Source organism: Hyaena hyaena, unplaced genomic scaffold (genome assembly GCF_003009895.1).
Source record: "Hyaena hyaena isolate Hyena2069 unplaced genomic scaffold, ASM300989v1 scaffold_979, whole genome shotgun sequence".
Taxonomy (NCBI): domain Eukaryota; kingdom Metazoa; phylum Chordata; class Mammalia; order Carnivora; family Hyaenidae; genus Hyaena; species Hyaena hyaena.
In genome coordinates, this window is record NW_024081613.1 from 533,031 (window position 1) to 541,784 (window position 8,754).

Genomic DNA, 8,754 nt, shown 5'->3' on the forward strand with positions numbered 1-8,754 from the left:
ACACAAACACCTATATGCATATATACATATATATATGAAGAAAATAATGTGTATGCATGTATGTATGTATACACACATATATACATTCATATTTTCTTCATAGGTAAGTGTCATTTGTGTCATAAAATCTAATGATGCTTTTCTGTTAAAAATTTCCCCTTAAACACATTTGATTCTTTTTAAGGTCTAGGTAAAGGCTTATAAAACAATATTGTGGTGTTTAACATTTTCCACATTTTACATTAAGAGTTTGATTGCTTGGAAAACATTGTAAAATAGAGTCAATGCAGAGTTAATATGAATGTTGCTGCGCATTTAGTTTTCTTAAAAAGAATATCCATTATTAAGTGAAAGACCTTTTAAAATACATCTCCTTTGTAAACTATATATCTTATAATGCTAAATTTTCTTCATATACCTCAACCAAAACAAAATATTAAAACAGCAAATGCAGAAGACATGACAATCGAGCTGTCTTTATTAAAACATACATTAAAGAAATTTACATTAATGTAAAGAAAATCTATATACAATTCTTTTCACTTAATTATTTTTTATTTTGGAAAACATATTATATATATATTTACTTGTATTTTTATAGGTATATATTTTTAATCTTACATCAATGGTACTATTGTTATTTCAAATGAATTATTAAATATATTTTCTCTTTTGATTTATGGTATAATAAATATTGATAGATTAGAACATCATTTTATTTCTTTGGGCATACATCTTTATTTTTGGAAAAAAAGGAAGGTTGGGCTGGAGGTTTTTTTCTCAAAGTGTAGCCTGAAATGGTTTATAATAGATGTACTTGAAGTATTTGTTAAAATATAGATGCTGAGACTTGCTTCAGACTCACCCAGTCATAATCTATGAAACAGAAACCTTTCATAGGAGGTACCTCAGAGACTTTTCAGGTTTCATTAACATTTGAGTGCTATTGGGGCTCCTGGGTGGCTCAGTAGGTTAAGCATCTGACTTCAGCTCAGGTCATGATCTCATAGTTCATGGTTCAAGCCCTGCGTCAGGCTCCATGCTGACAGCTAGGAGTCTGGAAACTGCTTCAGATTCTGTCACCCTCTCACTCTGCCCCTCACCCACTCACATCCTTTCTCAAAATAAATAAATAAATAAGCATTAAAAAAATATTTTTGAGAGCTCTGTTGACTGCTTCACTTCCAGCACAGGTGGGTAAGCAGCAATCTTGGAACCCCCAGCTATTGTGAGGGCAAGCTGGGTGCCTAGATTACCTGGGCCCCAATACCATCTATACAATGTCTCCTTTCCAGAATAATCACACAAAATAGAGTACATCTAGGTAAATTTGAATTTCAGACAGTTAATTGTTTTCTTATAAATATGCTCTGAACTGTACTTAGGAGATCTGTGTGTGTGTGTGTCTGTATGTATATATATGTGTGTGTATGTATATATATGTATATGTATATACATATATACACATATACATGTGTATATATGTATGTATATATGTATACATATACGTATACATATATGTGCATGTATATATACATGTATTCACAGTTTATCTAAATACTGTGTGAAACATATTTGTCCTGTGTTCTGTTTGTGTGCTTTGTTTTGCTAAATCTGTCAGGCCCACCATTCTCCCACCATTGCTTCCAGGTGGTAATATCCATAAACAGACAAAGTGAGACTATATGGGAACGTCTCACCCACGGAATTTATTAAGTGAATAGACTTAGGGTCAGGTGGGGAATGACTGAAACCCAGAAACAATCTTATAATGACAGATAAGACTTTTTCCTTGATTTCACACCTTTATAAGGCAAGCCCCTTTAAACTTTTCCCAGAATTTCTTTCTGAAAGAATCTCCATGGAGTTCACATGGCTCTGCTTGCAACTGCTGTTTACTGCATCTGACTGTCATATTTCCCGTTTTAAAGTCATTAGCATATCAGGAGCAACCTCATTGCCTGAGCAGTTTAATCTGCAACGAAGCCTTTGTTCTATTATGTCAAAATTCACCCCTGCTTTTAGCTGTCTTTACACGTGTCATTGTAGGAATGTAAACACTCTTTGGCTCCCTTTTATTTTGTCTGTCTTTTTAGATCTGAGTGACCTCTGCTCACACTGGTATGTGTTCTGGGGTTCTGCCTTCTTACTATTAACCAGTATCCTTTCCTCTTCCAATAATACAGATTTCCCTCAGAACAATATCACCCACTCAACAATCTCTACAACCTTTTCTGATTCTAGTGATTTCTAATTCAACTTCCTGCACATAAAAAAACTTTTCTCATTTTTCTTTGTTGGAGAAGAAAGATTCTGTTTTTAAGAGAGTTGTCAAGAATAAGATAAAGAAATGTATTAACATCAACTTACCAGTAATATTTGAGTTTTCAGGGCACCTAGGTGGCTCAGTCGGTTAAGCGTTTGACTCTTGATTTTGCCTCAGATCATGATCTTGCAGTCTGTGACTTTGATTTCTAAGACAGGCTCTGCCTTTCAGCATGGTGTCTGCTTGGGATTCTCTCTCACCCTCTCTCTGCCCTTCTCCTGCTTGTGCTCTGTCTCTCAAAAGAATTAAACTTTTTTTTAAAAAAATTAAAGTTTATTCATTTACAAACAGGCTCCCTGTTGTCGTCACAGAGCCCAAGGCAGGGCTCAAACTCAGGAATGGAGATCATGAACTGAGCTGAAATCAAGAGTCGGACACTTAACCAACTGAACCACTCACACATCCCACTAAAAAAATCTAAGTACATAAACTTGAATGGGGCTATGCTTGTGATTGTTTCAGATTTTTTTCAGGCAATTAACTGACTGCCTCCAAAAAAATCTCCTATGATATTTTTAGATCTATTTTTTTAACTGATGGTTTCAACTAATGCGAAAGAAATATCATGTTCTCATGCTCAACGAGGTTGCATAAAGAAAATTTAAATGGATCATTTATGTTTGTCTACACTGCATAAGATGAATCGCTAGCTGAGCTATATTCTTTTCTTTTCTTTTCTTTTATGTTTTATTTATTTCTGAGAGAGAGAGAGACAGCATGAACAGAGGAGGGTCAGAGAGAGAGGGAGACACAGAATCTGAAACAGGCTCCAGGCTCTGAGCTAGCTGTCACCTCGAGCCTGACGTGGGGCTCAAACCCACAAACCGTGAGATAATGACCTGAGCTGAAGTCAGACACTTAACCGACTAAGCCACCCAGGCACCTCTATGATGTTTTCTTTAAAACAGTTTTTCCCTATTTTTATTATTTATTGTCTAGGCATCTGTATCTGCTGTCATTACCCATGCTTACCCAATAACCATTGTAGATCTTATACTAACAGTACATTTACCAGATTTGTATTCCTCTAGACTTATTTTTTCTTCATACTGTATTAATAAGATTACAAGAATATTAAAAGGGATTTTGAGATAAAAAATATCACATTCCTAATATCACAGTGCAAAGCTACTTTTATTTACTCTGATTACTTTTCATTTCTTTTCATTCAAACAATATGTACATGTAATATGACATGTTTGTCATATTTTACCAAAAAAGTTAGTAAAGGCTAGCTTTGTAAAATTTTTAGTTTATGTGGTTATTTTAAGAATTACATGGGAATATAAATGTGAATATTTCAAACACTCTTCCTTTCAAATAGGTACATCAATTGATCTTTGAAACTGTACCTCTAAATTAACTTCTTTTCTGTATTGTAAAGTATATAATATCTCATCAAGAAGATGCCTCAAAACTCATATAAACATTGTCATTGTAGATTTTTTCCTTTTCTTTTGTTCTTTTTTTTTTNTTTTTTTTTTTTTTTTTTTTTTTGTATGACTGTTTGGGACTGGGATCCCTATATCAGATGATCTGAACACTGGGCTATCAAAAGGTTATACCAGGTCCCATTGCCATGAAAATAGTCACAGCATCATCAGATTATCAGGATTGGTTTTTATTAAACTAAAAACTTGATATTAAAAATAACTGTACAATATTATTTATTTTTAGTAAGTGTTTTTCTTTTATTTCTTGTGTTACTAGGAAAGCCAGACCTTTTCTAAAATTCTATGTACTCTTTGTTTTTTATTACTTATTCCCTACATCTGCTATCTATTTTCATCCTTTAAAAAAAGTTTAAGTTATACACTACTAATTTTTTTTGATGGAAGTAGAGAAATGATACAGTTCAGTGGAACTAAGAGAGAGCTGATGGGGTTGGGTGCTCTAGGGGAAGGGGTTCAGGGACCTCATAGGGCAGCATGGAAGTTGGTGGTCTCTTGGGTGATGGCAGTGGCTACCAGGGAATTGGCCAGATGTGGTGGATGAGCACAACAATGGAGAGGGGATGACAATAAAGTGACAATTCCCACATTAAACACTTATCTCTTTAGGTAGCTTAACCATTCATTTCTTGCTGTCTATGATTGTTTTCAATTGGATCGTTTAGGAAAGCTTTCCAACTGTCAAATATATCTTTGTCTAAACTTTTTCAGACCATGTCTCATTCAAAGATCTTTGGTAGAGGGGCACCTGAATGGCTGAGCTGATTGTCTGACTCTTGATTTCAACTCAGGTCATGATCTCAGGGTTGTGGGATTGAGCCCTGCATTGGGCTCCACAATGAATGTGGAACATGCTTGAGGTTCTCTCTCCCCTCTCCTTCTGCTCATGCTCTCTCTTTCTTAAAAAAAAAAAAAAAATCCTTTGTAGAAAGAAAGGAAAATGAAAAACCTAAATTTGATGCTGTTGGACATGACTTTTAGCCTGAGAATGTTAACATCCACCTTTGCCTTAACAGGAAAAATCAACAAACAAATGAAAAAATAGATGAATAGACAAAGAAGTATTCTAGGAGTCCTTTGGTGACAGGTTGTGGTTGTGGATCCTTTAGGGAATAAAACACAGACGATTTGAGATATTTACTTCCTCCTGGTGCCTCCTCCCCTTTCCCCCTCTTTAGTTTTATTGCCATCAATTTAAAGACTCAAAAGGTAAGAAATAAGCACAATTTACTTCAGATGACTATCAGAAAGTGATTGATCTCTGTTATCTGTGCCAAGATAGAAATCTGAAACCTGAAGAATTTACAGGTGAACCTAAGGAAATGATGGTCGTTTACTATTTTGAATAGAAAAAGAATAACATGAATTAAGCACCAGAAGGATATAAATATTTCACAAATTTGAATGTCGTCTTAGCTCAGGGGCTTTGCTAATCTTCTCTGTACCATTCCAATTTTACCATATGCACTGCCGAAGCGGGCACGTGAATATATATATTTCAAAAACTACTGTATTACCACCCCAAGCCCCAGCTTCACCTAATAATTATTTCACATATGCTTTATTCATGCTCACAGTTTGTTTGTGTATTAATAAGCTCATTCCGTGTTCCTGTGTGTGAAACGTGGGAGGTACAAAGCATTTTTCCTTTCTTTTGACTTTTAACTGGGCATGAGAAATAAAGTACAATAACCGGACTATCCAAAATCTTCTGATGCTTTGAGGGAAAAAAATCGTTAAAGGAAATAAATTGATTTAAAATGGAGGGGAATTGGTTGCAAAATAGGGTACAAAACTTTATTTAAAAGCTATTTCTACTCATCACATTTTCTCTGCATACTATAATAGAGTTATAGTTGCAGTAATGGTTTGCTTACGGGCAAGCAATTAAGCACCTGTAGTCGCTCCACAGGATGTAGATTTCACATGAATAGCTATTTTATAAATAAACAAATAGAAACTCATATATGTAATGGCAAAGGCAAGCACTGCTTGTATTTTAAGTTTTAAAAGGATGGTTCCACACTTTTTTTTGGAAATAATTTGTTTCCATATTTCAATTGGATTCGACTTAGCCTTTTCATTTTCCACATGAATAATAAATAATGTCGCCATTACCCTGACAGTCCCTCTTTAGCAATTTAATCATAATAAAGCTGTAACAATTCACTGCATTAAGGTAAATATAAGCAGTATATGAGCAATGCATACGATGAATATAAGCATGAAATTTCTCCGATGGAGGTGGGAGTTTATTTTTGATATTCCGTCCCCTCTTCATAGGATTGGTTGTCTATCCTGGGAAAGCAGGATTCCTGCCTGAGGCCTCCTCATATGTTCTCAGATCTTGAGCTGTTTCCTGTTTTAGCATGTCCTCTGCGGCATATGGAGCTCCTTATAATTTATGCAAATTAAGGAACAACGGATAGAGAATCTCAGCTCTGCCATGTACCATCTAAATGACCTCCTTCATTAGCTGCATGACTTTTCTAAGCCTGAATGTCTTCATGTGAAAAAATAGGGGAGAGATATAATAATCACCTCATAGGTGAGCATGAAGAATCTTCACTCAGACGGTGGGTGGAAAATGGTTCTCACAAGCAGGATGTCTTCTCTGAGAACTGGCTACCGGTTAACAGTCAGCGGCCCTTACGCTTGCCTGGGAGGGTTGTGCTTTCCCTTTCTGTGCCCTGGACCAAAAGTACCTGGACCTCAGCTTTCTGCAGCTGAGCTGGGCAACTTGGCTGGTTCTGACAAATGCTGTCACCAAAGCTTGTGGGTGACAAAGGAAATTAGCTCATGGGGTTTACCTGATACAGCCTTGTATGACTTAAGAAGAGCCAAATAATGCGAGGAGGGAAGATTGTATAAAATAAACTAGTGATTTTGGACGCCTGGGTGGCTCAGTCCGTTAAGCATCTGACTTCAGCTCAGATCATGATCTCACAGTTTGTGAGTTTGAGCCCCGCGTCGGGCTCTGTGTTGACAGCTCAGAGCCTGGACCCTGCTTCGGATTCTGTGACTCTGTCTCTCTCTTCTCCTACCCAGTTTGTGCTCTTTCTGTCTCTGAAATAAATAAACAAACATTAAACGATTAAAAAAATAAACTAGTGAAAGAGGATTTCTTTAATTTCATGAATTTAGAAAAAACATAACATACAGTTTAAAGCATGTGAAGGTATCCACGTTGTTTTATTTGGATAGTTCTCAGTTCTCAAATGTTATGCAAATTATGTATTAAAATAAGACTTAGCATTAGCAGGTAAAATCGTAGATAAAGCCTAGACTTTGGCAGCAGGGGTATCTGCTCTTGAATATCAAATTCTCTGTTGACTTTGAGACTTTAGGAAACCTGCTTAGCCTGTCTAAGGTCACTGTTCTCACTGGTGAAAGAATGATAATGATAGTTGCCTTAGGGTCAGCAACCAGTCAGTTAGCAGATTATCTTCATAGGAGATAAATTTTAGGTATAATATAGAGATCTGTCAGATATGAAGTTAAGAGCATGGGATCTTACTCCTTCCAGAAGCCTGAGTTGTAGTTTTGAAAATCCCAACTATGCCGAAATATTTTCATAAACCATAGCTCTATCACTTAACTTTTCTTTGATTGCACTGTGTGCAGTAATACTATATAAAATAAACCATTTTATTCAGAAAACCTACAAACCAATGACTTTAACAACCTGTTTGAGATTTACCTCCTACACATGGATTTTTTGTGTGTGTTGTTCCTTACCTAAGGGCTGCATACAGCCAGCTTTCAGTAAGAATCTGAGCACATCTCCTTCCCACAAATAACAATTACAACTAATGTCGACACACTTGTTGTTTTTGCTGATTCCCAAAGGAATTCAACGAAAGCAGGAAAGATTAATGAGGGAAGGTGAGCCTCATATTATAGCACATGGGCTCAAAAACTTGCCAAGTTTAAAGTCAAATTAGGAATTGACATTAAACCTTGAAAAGTTGGTTGTAAAGAATAGGATAGCAACTAAAATTTACAGCAGAATAAAATGTTAGAGTCCTAATAAATGTTCAAGGAGAATATATACTCTAAAAGAGTAGATTCATTCCAAGGTTATCTTAGATTTCATAGAAACATTTCTATAAGTCCTACATTAAAAAGTGGAGAAAGAAGGATATTTAACAACTTGCATAAAAAGTGTTTCTCTTAAACTAGTATAAAACTACCTATAATTTTTGTCAATTATAATATATTCTTATTATGAGATCCTGAGAGTCATTGTAGGACAAATGAAATTGTGAAACATATTAAAAAACAGCAAATAACATACTGTATCCAAAACAGAAGCACCAAACTCAAGAAGAGACCTGCTTTTTTCTACTAGTTCATTTACCACCGGTTCTTATGACATTTAATAAATCCCAGAACCATACCCACCTCACTTTCAGGTTATTAGTTATGAAATGGTTAGATGGCAATGACATTAGGTAGATGAAGTGAGAGCATGTGTTTGATAACAATGCACACTCAATATTTCAATAACGTCAATAATTTCATTAAAGTAAAATGAGAAACCTTTATTCAGCCTGTCATAACAATTCAGAAAGTTGTTCTAACATCACCTCTACTTCCCAAATTCTGGAGCAATTTCTCCCATCCTATGGTCAAAGCTAGAGTGGATCATAAATACAGTACCCCAACTTTAAAAGTGTGTTTGATTACCATAAAGTATGGGAATAAAGTAGCTGCCTCTGGAATTTTTCAGAGAATACTGCAAGAAAGCTTACTATACTCCTGCATCCTGAAGCTCTTTTTAAATAGAAGTAAGAATGGCAAGAGTTATAGAAATTGATTTGACTTTGGAAATGAGAGTGATTATTGCATGAAGAAATTAACAAATTTCTGCAAGCAGTGGTAAATGTCCAGACTCAAGGATTTGACCTTTCAGCACAGACATACAGACACGGACAAACTTTAGCACGTTAGTAAAGCAGTGAGCAGGGCAGAGAA

The 8,754-nt window shown here is 35.6% G+C and overlaps 1 non-coding gene across 1 annotated transcript; it reads right to left on the reverse strand.

The window, feature by feature from the left end:
• Positions 1–5,153: 5,153 nt before the first annotated feature.
• Positions 5,154–5,258, reverse strand: LOC120223329. The gene has a single exon (XR_005526265.1). It is a non-coding gene; the product is annotated as a U6 spliceosomal RNA (small nuclear RNA).
• Positions 5,259–8,754: the final 3,496 nt, after the last annotated feature.